Genomic DNA, 16149 nt, shown 5'->3' on the forward strand with positions numbered 1-16149 from the left:
GGGTTCGTGAAGATAACCAAGAATTTACAACTTTCAGATGAGACTGAATAAGGTGACGATTAATAATTGACTGCTATTGATATAAAAGATTACCAGGTCTTTAAGAGTTTATTCGGAAGACAACAGCTCTATAAACATTCTTTCGTGGTGCCCCGACTTCTTAGTTAATTACATTTGCATGATTAGTTTAATCAGGTAATATTAATTACAGAGAATTGATTTTATAAAATAGCATGTCATGTCATTTAATCCATAGTAAAGACACAACAATACTATATTTCCACACTAAATACATGCACTAAGATAAACATGGTCAACACCTGGGCTGCTTTCAAAAACTATCATGATAGTCCACCCTGCCACACGGCTAGCATATATATAACATTGCAAATGGTTTTGAAAGAACTGTTCTATCATTCAGTAAGTTCCGTTGCCATACGTAGCAAAACGTTAAGACCAACTGAACGTACCCCGGTGTTTTAAAAGCCTAGCATATGCATAGTGCATTCATACCCTTGGCTGACGCCTACAGCTAGACCTGCTGCCACCAATACTGGTGAAGCAGACAACATCCCTAGTCCTGCTGCGGCTAGACCGCCGTACGCTGCCAGTTTACAGTAAAACGTAATATCGCTGATCTTTCTCTGAGCCTCTTCATAGTCAGCACTGGTGTAGTGTTCTCCTCCGTTGTCCTCCTCCACCATCTCCTCGATCTTCTCCAGCAGCTCTCTAACCTGAGTGTTGTCTTTTCTCTTGTCATTGATTAGGGAGTGATATCTGCCCCACAGATATTGATGAGTCTCCGTAACTCTTTGCTCTGAGCAAGAAACCCTTTGACTGATTTCCCCTTCAGTTGATCTCCATGTGTGAACAGCAAGATGGTGTACATTGAGGCATCTTCTCCAAAGTTCTCTTGGATCCACTTCACAGTGTTCCTCTCCTCCTCTGTGAACCTCCCCAGTCTGATCACCAGCAGGAACACATGGGGTCCTGGGACTGACATGTAGATGGCCTTTTCTATTTCTCTTTTTATCTCTTCTTTAGACATTGTTGTGTCATAGAGTCCCGGGGTGTCGATGACATCAATCTTCCTCCCATCCACCACTCCACTCTGTTTCTCACTCTGTGCAGTCACAGACACTGGAGACGCCTCCACTTTAAACACCTCCCTCCCCAGGATGGTGTTTCCTGTTGTACTCTTCCCTGATCCAGTCTTCCCCACCAGAACTATCCTCAGGTCAGAGAGCTGCCCTGAAACTGGAAACAGACAAGAAGTGTTTGAGATGATAATTTTCAGTAGCCATTTATCAAGACACTATGTGTTCCTGCACAGTATGTGTGTGTGTGTACCTTGGCATTGACCAGTGAGTGTCAACAGGAACAGAATCTTCAGAATCCTTCCTGTCCCTTGTTCCATCTCTACTACTGCAGCCAATCAAAAACATGGAAACAGACAATGACCTCATTACAAAATACAAAGTCCACATTTCTTCAGTGACTCATCCAAAGCTTTTGGCCAAGTTCCAACGTTATCACGCCCTGACCTTAGATTTCTCTGTTTTCTATATATTTTGGTTAGGTCAGGGTGTGACTAGGGTGGGTATGCTAGTTTTTGTATTGTCTAGGGTTTTTGTATGTCTTGGCTTTTGTAGGTCTAGGGTTTTTGTATGTTTATGTTGGCCTGATATGGTTACCAATCAGAGACCACTGTTTATCGTTGTCTCTGATTGGGGATCAAATTTAGGTAGCCATTTCCCTTTGGTGTTTGTAGGATCTTGTTCTATGTTTAGTTGACTGTCTGCACTATTCATATAGCTTCACGTTTCGTTCGATTGTTTGTAGTTTTGTTAGTTGAGTTTCAGTTATTAAATATCATGTGGAATTCTACTCCGCTGCGCCTTGGTCTCATCTTCGTGACGAACGTTCACAGATGAGGAGAGAAATTATTAATTTTTCAGCTATTTGACTTCTAAACAATAAAAACTATAAGACTATAAACTATAAAAAGAGTAATGATATGCGGTACAACTGTTGTAAAACACAGTACATTCCCTAAAATAAGTAGTGATATGCTGTATAACTGTGGATAAACACAGTCCTTAACAACGTAGCCTACATCAGGTGAACATAATGTGCTCATATGGGGCGTATCAAATGACATTCTAAACATGGTTATTATTCTACCGCTGCCTGTCTGCTGCTGTTAAGACCAGATAGACCAGTTAGAGGTCGTGTTCCATTACCATCAAACATCACATCTACTGTGTTGACAGACAGGAACAGTTCAGACAATAATTAAGTGGAATCAGTATAACTGAAACCAGTACTAAATGTGTAAATCAGGAGGTGTCAGAACACAAAGCATAGTGTTCCTCTGTTCCTCTGCTCAGATGTTGCTGACACCAGATCTTACAACACCTGGATAGGTATTTTATATATCAGCTAACCACATCATGTGTCTATCAGTCATCCATTGGTTGATACATGCAACCTCTAAGCAGTTTGACCTTAGTCAGTACTGACAAAAAACCTGCAGGTGTGTCCCTCACAGCAACAACCTGCTATAAGACGGCTGTTGACCCAAGGTACAGTATACTGCACTATCTCTGCACTAAACAAGGTACAGTATACTGCACTATCTCTACACTAAACAAGGTACAGTATACTGCACTATCTCTGCACTAAACAAGGTACAGTATACTGCACTATCTCTGCACTAAACAAGGTACAGTATACTGCACTATCTCTGCACTAAACAAGGTACAGTATACTGCACTATCTCTACACTAAACAAGGTACAGTATACTGCACTATCTCTGCACTAAACAAGGTACAGTATACTGCACTATCTCTGCACTAAACAAGATACGGTATACTGCACTATCTCTACACTAAACAAGGTACAGTATACTGCACTATCTCTACACTAAACAAGGTACAGTATACTGCACTATCTCTGCACTAAACAAGGTACAGTACTGCACTATCTCTGCACTAAACAAGGTACAGTATACTGCACTCTGCACTAAACAAGGTACAGTATACTGCACTATCTCTGCACTAAACAAGGTACAGTACTATCTCTGCACTAAACAAGATACAGTATACTGCACTATCTCTGCACTAAACAAGATACAGTATACTGCACTATCTCTGCACTAAACAAGATACAGTATACTGCACTATCTCTGCACTAAACAAGGTACAGTATACTGCACTATCTCTGCACTAAACAAGGTACAGTATACTGCACTATCTCTGCACTAAACAAGGTACAGTATACTGCACTATCTCTGCACTAAACAAGGTACAGTATACTGCACTATCTCTGCACTAAACAAGATACAGTATACTGCACTATCTCTGCACTAAACAAGACTATCTCTGCCCTAAACAAGGTACAGTATACTGCACTATCTTTGCACTAAACAAGGTACAGTATACTGCACTATCTGCAATAAACAAGGTACAGTATACTGCACTATCTCTGCACTAAACAAGATACAGTATACTGCACTATATCTGCACTAAAAATATACAGTATACTGCACTAAACAAGATACAGTATACTGCACTATCTCTACACTAAACAAGGTACAGTATACTGCACTATCTCTGCACTACTGCAATGCACTAAACAAGATACAGTATACTGCACTATATCTGCACTAAACAAGATACAGTATATCTCTGCACTAAACAAGATACAGTATACTGCACTATCTCTGCACTAAACAAGGTACAGTATATATCTCTGCACTATCAAGGTACAATATACTGCACTAAACAAGATACAGTATACTGCACTATTCTGCACTAAACAAGATACAGTATACTGCACTATCTCTGCACTAATCAAGGTACATATATACTGCACTAATCAAGATACAGTATACTGCACTATCTCTGCACTAAACAAGATACAGTATACTGCACTATACTGCACTAATCAAGGTACAGTATACTGCACTAATCAAGGTACAGTATACTGCACTATCTCTGCACTAAACAAGGTACAGTATACTGCACTATCTCTGCACTAAACAAGGTACAGTATACTGCACTATCTCTGCACTAAACAAGATACAGTATACTGCACTATCTCTGCACTAAACAAGGTACAGTATACTACACTATCTCTGCACTAAACAAGATACAGTATACTGCACTATCTCTGCACTAATCAAGGTACAGTATACTGCACTATCTCTGCACTAAACAAGGTACAGTATACTGCACTATCTCTGCACTAAACAAGGTACAGTATACTGCACTATCTCTGCACTAATCAAGGTACAGTATACTGCACTATCTCTGCACTAAACAAGGTACAGTATACTGCACTATCTCTGCACTAAACAAGATACAGTATACTGCACTATCTCTGCACTACAGTAAACAAGATACAGTATACTGCACTATCTGCTAAACTAATCAAGGTACAGTATACTGCACTATCTCTGCACTAATCAAGATACAGTATACTGCACTATCTCTGCACTAATCAAGTACAGTATACTGCACTATCTCTGCACTAAACAAGGTACAGTATACTGCACTATCTCTGCACTAAACAAGATACAGTATACTGCACTATCTCTGCACTAAACAAGATACAGTATACTGCACTATACAGTATACTGCACTATCTCTGCACTAATCAAGATACAGTATACTGCACTATCTCTGCACTAATCAAGGTACAGTATACTGCACTAATCAAGGTACAGTATACTGCACTATCTCTGCACTAAACAAGATACAGTATACTGCACTATCTCTGCACTAAACAAGGTACAGTATACTACACTATCTCTGCACTAAACAAGGTACAGTATACTGCACTATCTCTACACTAAACAAGGTACAGTATACTGCACTATCTCTGCACTAAACAAGATACAGTATACTGCACTATCTCTGCACTAAACAAGGTACAGTATACTGCACTATCTCTGCACTAAACAAGGTAAATGTTTCAGGTGAAAGTCTAACCATTCTTCTCCTTTCACTGTTCTACAATGTTAAAATGTGTATAAATACAAACATACTGTAATGTTTGTTTATTTACACATAAATATGATTATTGATTGATTATGATGATGATTCTGATTATTTACACAAATATTAACAGACCTGTTATCAATAAAATGTCTACTTAATATTGTGCTACAGTTATTCAAGTACTGTAGAGTAGATTGTTGTACAACAATTAATTAGTAAGGTAGTTAAGTTGAATACTCACTTTTAGTGTTGCACGGATCTGTATATTGTTGTTCCCTGTTGTCACAGAGACCTGAAGCAGTGGTTCTGCTGGTTTTGCTTAGCCAGATGCCCCAGATGGGTGGAGATTTACCTCGAACCAATGGAATGGTCTAAAACTCATGCAAAACTAAAGTGCTGCACCTTACAATACCATTGTGCTGCAGTTTACATTCTGTTAAGTTTCATTTCCCCAGCACCTACTCAATTCTAGCCAATGAGAGAATATTGCTAGGCAAACATTATTCTACTCAGGATAGGCTAAATCTGAATTTTGATTGGGTATCGGCTGTTCAACCTTGGCTGCTTGCCAGAATCATAAGATAGGCCACATCTTTGGATGAAATGAAATGTGTTGGACACATAGAAGTCTCCTTCTGGGAAAAAAAAGGTTAAAAATGAAATTTTGAATTGTAACTGTATACTGGTCCCAGATCTGTTTCTGCTCTTTCCAACTCCATAGAGTACCACAGTATTTACATTTAAGTAATTTAGCAGACGCTCTTATCCAGAGCGACTTACAGTATGTCACAATACCCATAAAACCCAGCTGTCAAACAGGGAAACGGTTCCAATCATTTTTCCACCATTCATTTTTCACATAGAGGATTTCAGAAACACTTAATATGGTAACACTATACGGTCATAACCATGTCAAAATATGTCTTAACAACTGAAATAACCTGTCACAATATGGTCATGACACTGTCATGATACATATATATATAGACCTATTGTGACATATCTTACATTATTTGATGGCTGGTTATGACACCTACATAAGAGTCAGAACCCACAGAACCTACCACTGTAGATATTTTATGGTTTGTTATGACACCTACATAAGAGTCAAAACCCATAGAACCTACCACTGTAGATATTATATGGTTGGTTATGACACCTACATAAGAGTCAGAACCCACAGAACCTACCACTGTAGTTATTTTATGGTTGGTTATGACACCTACATAAGAGTCAAACCCCACAGAACCTACCACTGTAGTTATGTTATGGTTGGTTATGACACCTACATAAGAGTCAGAACCCACAGAACCTACCACTGTAGTTATTTTATGGCTGGTTATGACACCTACATAAGAGACAAACCCACTGCAACAGGAACTACTACTGGTGCTGCTACCATCTTCAGTAAAACTGCTGTTGCTGTCAACACACCATCTTAAACTCATTCTGCCTCCTGTTCTTTCCTCCACTTCCCTGAACAAACAGACTTTAGCAGGAAAGAAAGAGTATATACATGTAGTGTAGAACAAGATCAATACATTTTTGTATAGTCTTGATTGTCATGGTCATTCACTGTATCAACAGATATGAGAACAAACCATAACAAGTCTGGTGACTAAAAACCTGCATCTTAAGTGTCACATATAGAAAGAACACTGAATACCATGTGCATTACAGAAACTCTAAATAGTAGTGCCAGGGTCCTGGTTAAAGTAACGCACTAGGGTCCTGGTTAAAGGAGTGCACTAGGGTCCTGGTTAAAGTAGTGCACTAGGGTCCTGGTTAAAGTAGTGCACTAGGGTCCTGGTTAAAGTAGTGCACTAGGGTCCTGGTTAAAGTAGTGCACTAGGGTCCTGGTTAAAGTAGTGCACTAGGGTCCTGGTTACTAGGGTCCTGGTTAAAGTAGTGCACTAGGGTCCTGGTTAAAGTAGTGCACCAGGGTCCTGGTTAAAGTAGTGCACTAGGGTCCTGGTTAAAGTAGTGCACTAGGGTCCTGGTTAAAGGAGTGCACTAGGGTCCTGGTTAAAGTAGTGCACTAGGGTCCTGGTTAAAGTAGTGCACTAGGGTCCTGGTTAAAGTAGTGCACTAGGGTCCTGGTTACTAGGGTCCTGGTTAAAGTAGTGCACTAGGGTTAAAGTAGTGCACTAGGGTCCTGGTTAAAGTAGTGCACTAGGGTCCTGGTTACTAGGGTCCTGGTTACTAGGGTCCTGGTTAAAGTAGTGCACTAGGGTCCTGGTTAAAGGAGTGCACTAGGGTCCTGGTTAAAGTAGTGCACTAGGGTCCTGGTTAAAGTAGTGCACTAGGGTCCTGGTTAAAGTAGTGCACTAGGGTCCTGGTTAAAGTAGTGCACTAGGGTCCTGGTTAAAGTAGTGCACTAGGGTCCTGGTTAAAGTAGTGCACTAGGGTCCTGGTTAAAGTAGTGCACTAGGGTCCTGGTTAAAGTAGTGCACTAGGGTCCTGGTTAAAGTAGTGCACTAGGGTCCTGGTTAAAGTAGTGCACTAGGGTCCTGGTTAAAGTAGTGCACTAGGGTCCTGGTTAAAGTAGTGCACTAGGGTCCTGGTTAAAGTAGTGCACTAGGGTCCTGGTTAAAGTAGTGCACTAGGGTCCTGGTTAAAGTAGTGCACTAGGGTCCTGGTTAAAGTAGTGCACTAGGGTCCTGGTTAAAGTAGTGCACTAGGGTCCTGGTTAAAGTAGTGCACTAGGGTCCTGGTTAAAGTAGTGCACTAGGGTCCTGGTTAAAGTAGTGCACTAGGGTCCTGGTTAAAGTAGTGCACTAGGGTCCTGGTTAAAGTAGTGCACTAGGGTCCTGGTTAAAGTAGTGCACTAGGGTCCTGGTTAAAGTAGTGCACTAGGGTCCTGGTTAAAGTAGCGCACTAGGGTCCTGGTTAAAGTAGTGAACTAGGGTCCTGGTTAAAGTAGTGCACTAGGGTCTTAAAGTAGTGCACTAGGGTCCTGGTTAAAGTAGTGCACTAGGGTCCTGGTTAAAGTAGTGCACTAGGGTCCTGGTTAAAGTAGTGCACTAGGGTCCTGGTTAAAGTAGTGCACTAGGGTCCTGGTTAAAGTAGTGCACTAGGGTCCTGGTTAAAGTAGTGCACTAGGGTCCTGGTTAAAGTAGTGCACTAGGGTCCTGGTTAAAGTAGTGCACTAGGGTCCTGGTTAAAGTAGTGCACTAGGGTCCTGGTTAAAGTAGTGCACTAGGGTCCTGGTTAAAGTAGTGCACTAGGGTCCTGGTTAAAGTAGCGCACTAGGGTCCTGGTTAAAGTAGTGCACTAGGGTCCTGGTTAAAGTAGTGCACTAGGGTCCTGGGGTCTTAAAGTAGTGCACTAGGGTCCTGGTTAAAGTAGTGCACTAGGGTCCTGGTTAAAGTAGTGCACTAGGGTCCTGGTTAAAGTAGTGCACTAGGGTCCTGGTTAAAGTAGTGCACTAGGGTCCTGGTTAAAGTAGTGCACTAGGGTCCTGGTTAAAGTAGTGCACTAGGGTCCTGGTTAAAGTAGTGCACTAGGGTCCTGGTTAAAGTAGTGCACTAGGGTCCTGGTTACTAGGGTCCTGGTTAAAGTAGTGCACTAGGGTCCTGGTTAAAGTAGTGCACTAGGGTCCTGGTTAAAGTAGTGCACTAGGGTCCTGGTTAAAGTAGTGCACTAGGGTCCTGGTTAAAGTAGCGCACTAGGGTCCTGGTTAAAGTAGTGCACTAGGGTCCTGGTTAAAGTAGTGCACTAGGGTCCTGGTTAAAGTAGTGCACTAGGGTCCTGGTTAAAGTAGTGCACTAGGGTCCTGGTTAAAGTAGTGCACTAGGGTCCTGGTTAAAGTAGTGCACTAGGGTCCTGGTTAAAGTAGTGCACTAGGGTCCTGGTTAAAGTAGTGCACTAGGGTCCTGGTTAAAGTAGTGCACTAGGGTCCTGGTTAAAGTAGTGCACTAGGGTCCTGGTTAAAGTAGTGCACTAGGGTCCTGGTTAAAGTAGTGTCTATACAGTATTGTATGGAATCCCAGCCTGTGCGTGTGTCTATTTTTTTTAATTTTACCTTCATTTAACCAGGCAAGTCAGTTAAGAACATATTCTTATTTTCAATGACGGCCTGGGAACAGTGGGTTAACTGCCTGTTCAGGGGCAGAACGACAGATTTGTACCTTGTCAGCTCGGGGGTTTGAACTCGCAACCTTACGGTTACTAGTCCAACGCTCTAACCACTAGGCTACGCTGCCGCCCCTATACAGTATTGGATTGACTCCCAGCCTGTGCGTGTGTCTATACAGTATAGGGTTGAATCCCAGTCTCTTCTAGTTCTACAGCACAGTTGCGTTCAAATATATTGCCACCCTTACACTTTACAATGGGAGAGAAACAATGGAGCGGAATGTTCGGTTTTGTCTGTTAAAAACTGGGTGAATGGCTATTTAACCCTGTAACTCTGCAACTTAGTCTGGTTGATGCTAATTCAAAGTCCAGCTGACTTCAGTCTTGAAAGGCTTTTTTGATGTTGTTGGCACGATGACAAAGCAAATTTCTCTCTAGCTCGCTCTCTCAAATGTGAAATAAACCAAAGATTTAGTTCTTTGAAAGAAATACGAGGAGAGGATTTGACTTTATTTTGTTTTGTTGAAATCATACATACAACACTTAGCTAACACTAACTATGACTAAATGTCCATGGAAGGTTCATTAATCATGAAACATTATACAGCACAAGCACTACACAACAAATACTAATAATCAAATTGATAGACTTATATTTATATAATATAGAAATCCCTCTCAGTAGGTATTCAATAAAAAAGCACTCTGTAAGTATACAATATATACATCCCTCTTTGTAATTGATAAAGTAATAAAAACAGAAGTTCCTCTAATGTTTTAGTAAAAATTGCTATACATTTCTGAACCCCCATCCTTTCCCCTGAATTATGAGCTCGAATAGAAATACAGTCGAAATAGAATAACGAAGTACAGTATATTACAACATTACTCAGTGTTAATCATGTGGTGTCTCCCTCTAGTGTCAGACACCACAGATGAGGGACAGAGGTGCACCAGTGCCACATCAGGGTTATGGATTATCTTGACAAAGGAGAAATGTTTTACATTTTGCATTTATATATATATATATATTTTAGTATATAAATGGCATCCTGTGTTATAATCCCTGAGCCTTTAAATGATGTTCGGTAACTATCATATTATAAAGTGTTGAACAATCCATGATGGTTGTCATTGTACAGTATTAACCCACTGCTGCTACATGACATTAAGATGAGGAAGAGAGTGGTATTTCACACTGGCATCTCTTCATCTTTATTTAATAAGAATCTTCTAAATGTTAAACTGCGAAGTTTGCAAATGCTGCAGCTACGAATGGAATTGCTGTTGGTCCTGCTACCGCCGCTATGACAACTGCAACTACAATATGTCCAAAATATATTCCAAGTATGTTCATTTTTATCGCATCCTCCTGTTCTCTCTTCTTCTCCTCCTGTTTCTTCCACTCCTCCTCTCTCTCATGCTGTCTCTTCCTCTCCTCCTCTTCTTCGATCTTCCTCTGAACCTCCTGGTACATCTCATTGGTGTAGTGTTTTCCTCCATTCTTCATCACCATCTCATCTATCTTCTTCAGCAGCTGTGGGACCTGAGTGTTGTCATTCTTCTTGTTATTATTGAAGACATGATTTCTGCCCTTAAAGATCTTGATGAGTTTCATAAGCTCCTCACTCTCACTTAGAAAGTCCACCATTGATTTGTCCTCCAGCTGGTCTCCTCCTCTGTGAACCTCCCCAGTCTGATCACCAGCAGGAAGGCGTGAGGTCCTGGGACTGACATGTAGATGGCCTTTTCTATTTCACTTTTCATCTCTTCTTTAGACATTGTTGTGTCATAGAGTCCCGGGGTGTCGATGACATCAATCTTCCTCCCATCCACCTTCCCACTCTGTTTCTCACAGTGAACAGTGACAGACCCAGCAGTGAAGTCTACTTTAAACCCCTCCATCTTTCTCCCCAGGATGGTGTTTCCGGTTGCACTCTTCCCTGATCCAGTCTTCCCCACCAGAACTATCCTCAGATCAGAGGGCTGCCATGAATCTGTGAAAACAGACAAGTGCTTGAGTTGAAAGTGATTGTCTTGATGAAAAGCTAATGAAATGTGTGTTTGTGTATCAGGCAGATGTGCGCAGACGGATCTACAGAGCAGATGCCCCTTTGTCCCTCCAGTCTCCCTTCTGGGTTGTAGTATCATTTTAAAATACATGTTTTTGTCATTGTTGTTGTTGAACCCACTACTTGCAAGTTGTTGTCAAATTCGTCACCCTCCACCCCATATGTAGGTTGCACCTGTCCACCAGTCTGCCCTGTAAGGAGATTGCACCTGTTTACCAGTCTGCCCTGTAAGGAGATTGCACCTGTTTACCAGTCTGCCCTGTAAGGAGATTGCACCTGTTTACCAGTCTGCCCTGTAAGGAGATTGCACCTGTTTACCAGTCTGCCCTGTAAGGAGATTGCACCTGTTCACCAGTCTTGTCACGCCCTGGTCTAAGTATTTTGTGTTTTTCTTCATGTATTGGGTCAGGCCAGGGTGTGGCATGGAGTTTTGTATTGTGGTGTGTTTTGTCTTGGGGTTTTGGTGTGTATGTATTTGGGATTGTAGCTAGTGGGGTTATCTAGCAAAGACTATGGCTTTGTGGAGTGGTTCTCAATCAGAGGCAGGTGCTTATCGTTGTCTCTGATTGGGAACCATATTTAGCAGCCATATTCTTTGAGTTTGTCGTGGGTGATTGTCCTGAGTGTCTTGATGTCCTTAGTCTGTGTTAGTTTGCACCAGTTAAGGCTGTTTCGGTTTTCACTACGTTTATTGTTTTGTAGAGTTTGTGTTTTGGATTCGTGTTACGTTGTGTGATTAAACATGGATCGCAATATACACGCTGCAGTTTGGTCCGACTCTCCTTCACCACATGAAAACCGTGACTAGTCTGCCCTGTAAGGAGATTGAACCTGCCCAGTATCCAAACATGGATGGATTGAGAGACCTTAACATTTGTTTAACACTTGATAACACTTGATTTAGCCTACATCATCATCATCATCATCCAGTCTGATTTACTGATTGGAGCAGAGAGGGGAAGAAGAGACTTCAGTCTGATTGGCTGATAGGAGCAGAAAGAGAGGAAGAGACTTCAGTCCGATTGGCTGATAAGAGGAAGAAGAGACTTCAGTCTGATTAGCTGATAGGAGCAGAAAGAGAGGAAGAAGAGACTTCAGTCTGATTGGCTGATAGGAGCAGAGAGAGAGAAAGAAGAGACTTCAGTCTGATTGGCTGATAGGAGCAGAGAGAGAGAAAGAAGAGACTTCAGTCTGATTGATCTGATCAATCAACTGATCAATAATTAGCCAATAGCTCTTTTCCCCCTGTCAATCATGTCTTTAGGAGGCACTGAACTGAGTATGTCGCCCTTTTTCATTTTGAGCACCTGCCCCTGAAAGGTCTACGGCCCTGGTGTGTGTTTGAGCAGCATGTATATGTCTACGGCCCTGGTGTGTGTTTGAGCAGCATGTATATGTGTACGCGGGGTGTTTGAGCAGCATGTATATGTGTACGCGGGGTGTTTGAGCAGCATGTATATGTGTACGCGGGGGGTGTTTGAGCAGCATGTATATGTGTACGCGGGGGGTGTTTGAGCAGCATGTATATGTGTGCGCGGGGGGTGTTTGAGCAGCAGGTATATGTGTACGCGGGGGGTGTTTGAGCAGCATGTATATGTGTACACGGGGGTGTTTGAGCAGCATGTATATATGTACGCGACGGGGTGTTTGAGCAGCATGTATATGTGTGCGGGGGGGGGTTGAGCAGCATGTATATGTGTAACGCGGGGTGTTTGAGCAGCATGTATATGTGTACGGGGGAGTGTTTGAGCAGCATGTATATGTGTGTACGCGGGGGTGTTTGAGCAGCATGTATATGTACGCGGGGGGTGTTTGAGCAGCAGGTATATGTGTACGCGGGGGGGTGTTTGAGCAGCATGTATATGTGTACACGAAGTGTTTGAGCAGCATGTATATATGTACGGGGGGTGTTTGAGCAGCATGTATATGTGTACGCGGGGGGTTGAGCAGCATGTATATGTGTACGCGGGGGGTGTTTGAGCAGCATGTATATGTGTACGCGGGAAGTGTTTGAGCAGCATGTATATGTGTACGCGGGGGGGTGTTTGAGCAGCATGTATATGTGTACGCGGGGGGGGTGTTTGAGCAGCATGTATATGTGTACGGCCCTGGCGTGTGTTTGAGCAGCATGTATATATGTACGCCGGGGGTGTGTGTGTGTGTGTGTGTGTGTGTGTGCGTGTACCTTGGCATTGACCAGTGAAGGCTTGCAGACAGAGTGTCAACAGGAACAGAATCTTCAGAGTCCCTCTTCCTCGTTCCATCTCTGCTACAGTCGGCCAATCTAAAACATAGAAACAGACGATGACCTTATTACAAAAACAAAGTCCACAAACTAAATTTCATAAATGAAATTATAATTTATTCTCAGCCGCTTCACTTTAAAACAATGTGAACTATAAGAAGAGTAATGCTATGTGGTGTTATTTGACTTTAAACCAATATGAACTATAAGAAGATGCTATGTGATGTAACTATTGTAAAACAAAGTACATTCTCTAACAAGGTAACCAGCATCAGGTAAACATAATGTACTCATATGTCAAATTACATCCCTAAACATGCTTATCATTCTACAGTTGACATTCTGCTACATGGTGGGACCAGATAGACCAGTTATTGTACACCAGGGAAGGCAACTCCAGTTTTCTGGGGCCTAATTGGTCTAACACGTTCCCCCAGCCCTACAGAATCTGAAGACCATCATTAGCTTATTATTGGAGCCAGGTGTGTTAGCTGAGGATAAAGTATGACCGTGGTTCCCTGCACAGGAGTTTCATTGCATCAACCAATGGCTGCATGCCACATCATCAACTGTGCTGTCAGGCTGTAGCATATGATGTTGATATCTGATATCAGTGGAGGCTGGTGGGAGAAGATATAGGAGGAGGGGCTCAATGTAACGGCTGGAATGGAATCATTGGAACGGAGTCAAATATTATATTATAATATTATAAACACGTTGTTTCCATGTGTTTGATGTGTAGGTACCACTAAATGTATTCCATTCCAGCCATTACAATAAACCATCCCTCCTATGGCTCCTCCCACCAGCCTCCTCTGTCTGACATGTAAAATACCTATCCAGGCATTATAATAAACCATCCCTCCTATGGCTCCTCCCACCAGCCTCCTCTGTCTGATATGTAAAATACCTATCCAGGGTTTATAATATCTGTCATACATCATCCATATAGTTGCAGCGGCATACCACCCTGCATACCACCCTGCATACCACTCTGCATACCACTCTGCATACCACCCTGCATACCACTCTGCATACCACCCTGCATACCACCCAGCATACCACTCTGCATACCACTCTGCATACCACCCTGCATACCACTCTGCATACCACTCTGCATACCACCCTGCATACCACCCTGCGTACCACTCTGCATACCACCCTGCATACCACCCAGCATACCACTCTGCATACCACTCTGCATACCACCCTGCATACCACTCTGCATACCACCCTGCATACCACCCTGCATACCACTGCTGGATTGCTTCTGAAGGAAAGCAGGGTTGGTCCTGGTCAGTCCCTGGATGGAAGACCAGATGCTGCTGGAAGTGGTGTTGGAGGGCCAGTAGGAGGCATTCTTTCCTCTCATCTAAAAAATATCCCAAAACCCCAAGGCAGCGATTGGGGACACTGCCCTGTGTAGGATGCCGTCTTTCGGATGGGACGTTAAACGGGTGTCCTGACTCTCTGAGGTCATTAAAGATCCCATGGCACTTATCGTAGAGTAGGGGTGTTAACCCCGGTGTCCTGGCTAAATTCTCAAGCTGGCCATCAAACCATCATGGTCACCAAATAATCCCTAGTTTACAATTGTCTCATTCATCCCCCTCCTCTCCCTGTAACTATTCCCCAGGTTGTTGCTGCAAATGACAATGTTTCTCCAGTCAACTTACCTGGTAAAATAACAAATAAATAAATAGTCAGTCAGGAATGTAGTCAAGGTCACCAAACAGGCCCCAGATGAATGGAGATGCCCATCCCTGCTGTACACTGTGGCATAATGACCTGTCACTCAGTACCAAGATACCTGCAGGTCAGTCCCTCACAGCAACACCCTGCTGTACACTGTGGTATAATGACCTGTCACTCAGTACCAAGATACCTGCACGTCAGTCCCTCACAGCAACACCCTGCTGTACACTGTGGTATAATGACCTGTCACTCAGTACCAAGATACCTGCACGTCAGTCCCTCACAGCAACAACCTGCTATAAGCTGTGTTGACTCAAGGTTTGCCCACTTCAATTAGATATATAGCAGTGTTACCCAACTGGTTTAATTTGGCCCACCAATTTTATGAGCAAAACATTAAGACTGAAACAACACGAGGAAATCAGCCCTTGAACTCTCTTAGGTAAATATCATTGACTCAGACCTGTGCTACACTATCTTGTCCTAGACCCTCTGGTTTCTATTCAAGAAAACAAGATAAATGTTTCAGGTAAAAGTGAAAAACATAATTCTCCTTTCATTGTTATCCAATAATAAACCACATGTATAAATACAAACAGAAGAATGTGATTGTTGACTTTCCAAGAAACTTGTTTATTTTGATTAAATTGTCTTGACATGTCTAGTGATGTCATTGTTTGATTATGTATGCATCAATGTCAACAAACCTGGTATAAATAAAATGTTTACTCCATATTGTACTACAGTTATTACAATACATTGTTGTACATTTCATTAGTAAGGTAGTTAAGTTGAATACTCACTTTTAGTGTAGTTGCACGTGTCTGTTAATTGTCCCCTGTTGTGACTGTGAGAGCTGAAGCTATGTGCTGCAACTTATAGTCGGCGTTAAGTTTCGTTTCACCTGTAACTAGTCATTTCTAGCCAATGAGAGGAGTAATTCACCTCAGGACAGGCAGAGGCTGACATCTGATTGGGTGTCACTATTATCAACCTCCTCTGACAACTCAACCTTGGATTAGCCACAACTCTGAGTTAAATGAAATGTGTTGGACA

General features: G+C 42.3%; 2 pseudogenes; both read right to left on the reverse strand.

The window, feature by feature from the left end:
• Positions 1-82: 82 nt before the first annotated feature.
• LOC127921737 (GTPase IMAP family member 7-like) lies at positions 83-5411 on the reverse strand (annotated as a pseudogene).
• A 4159-nt stretch (positions 5412-9570) lies between these two features.
• LOC118382212 (GTPase IMAP family member 4-like) lies at positions 9571-15915 on the reverse strand (annotated as a pseudogene).
• Positions 15916-16149: the final 234 nt, after the last annotated feature.

The sequence above is a fragment of the Oncorhynchus keta genome, unplaced genomic scaffold (assembly GCF_023373465.1).
Source record: "Oncorhynchus keta strain PuntledgeMale-10-30-2019 unplaced genomic scaffold, Oket_V2 Un_contig_23409_pilon_pilon, whole genome shotgun sequence".
NCBI lineage: Eukaryota > Metazoa > Chordata > Actinopteri > Salmoniformes > Salmonidae > Oncorhynchus > Oncorhynchus keta.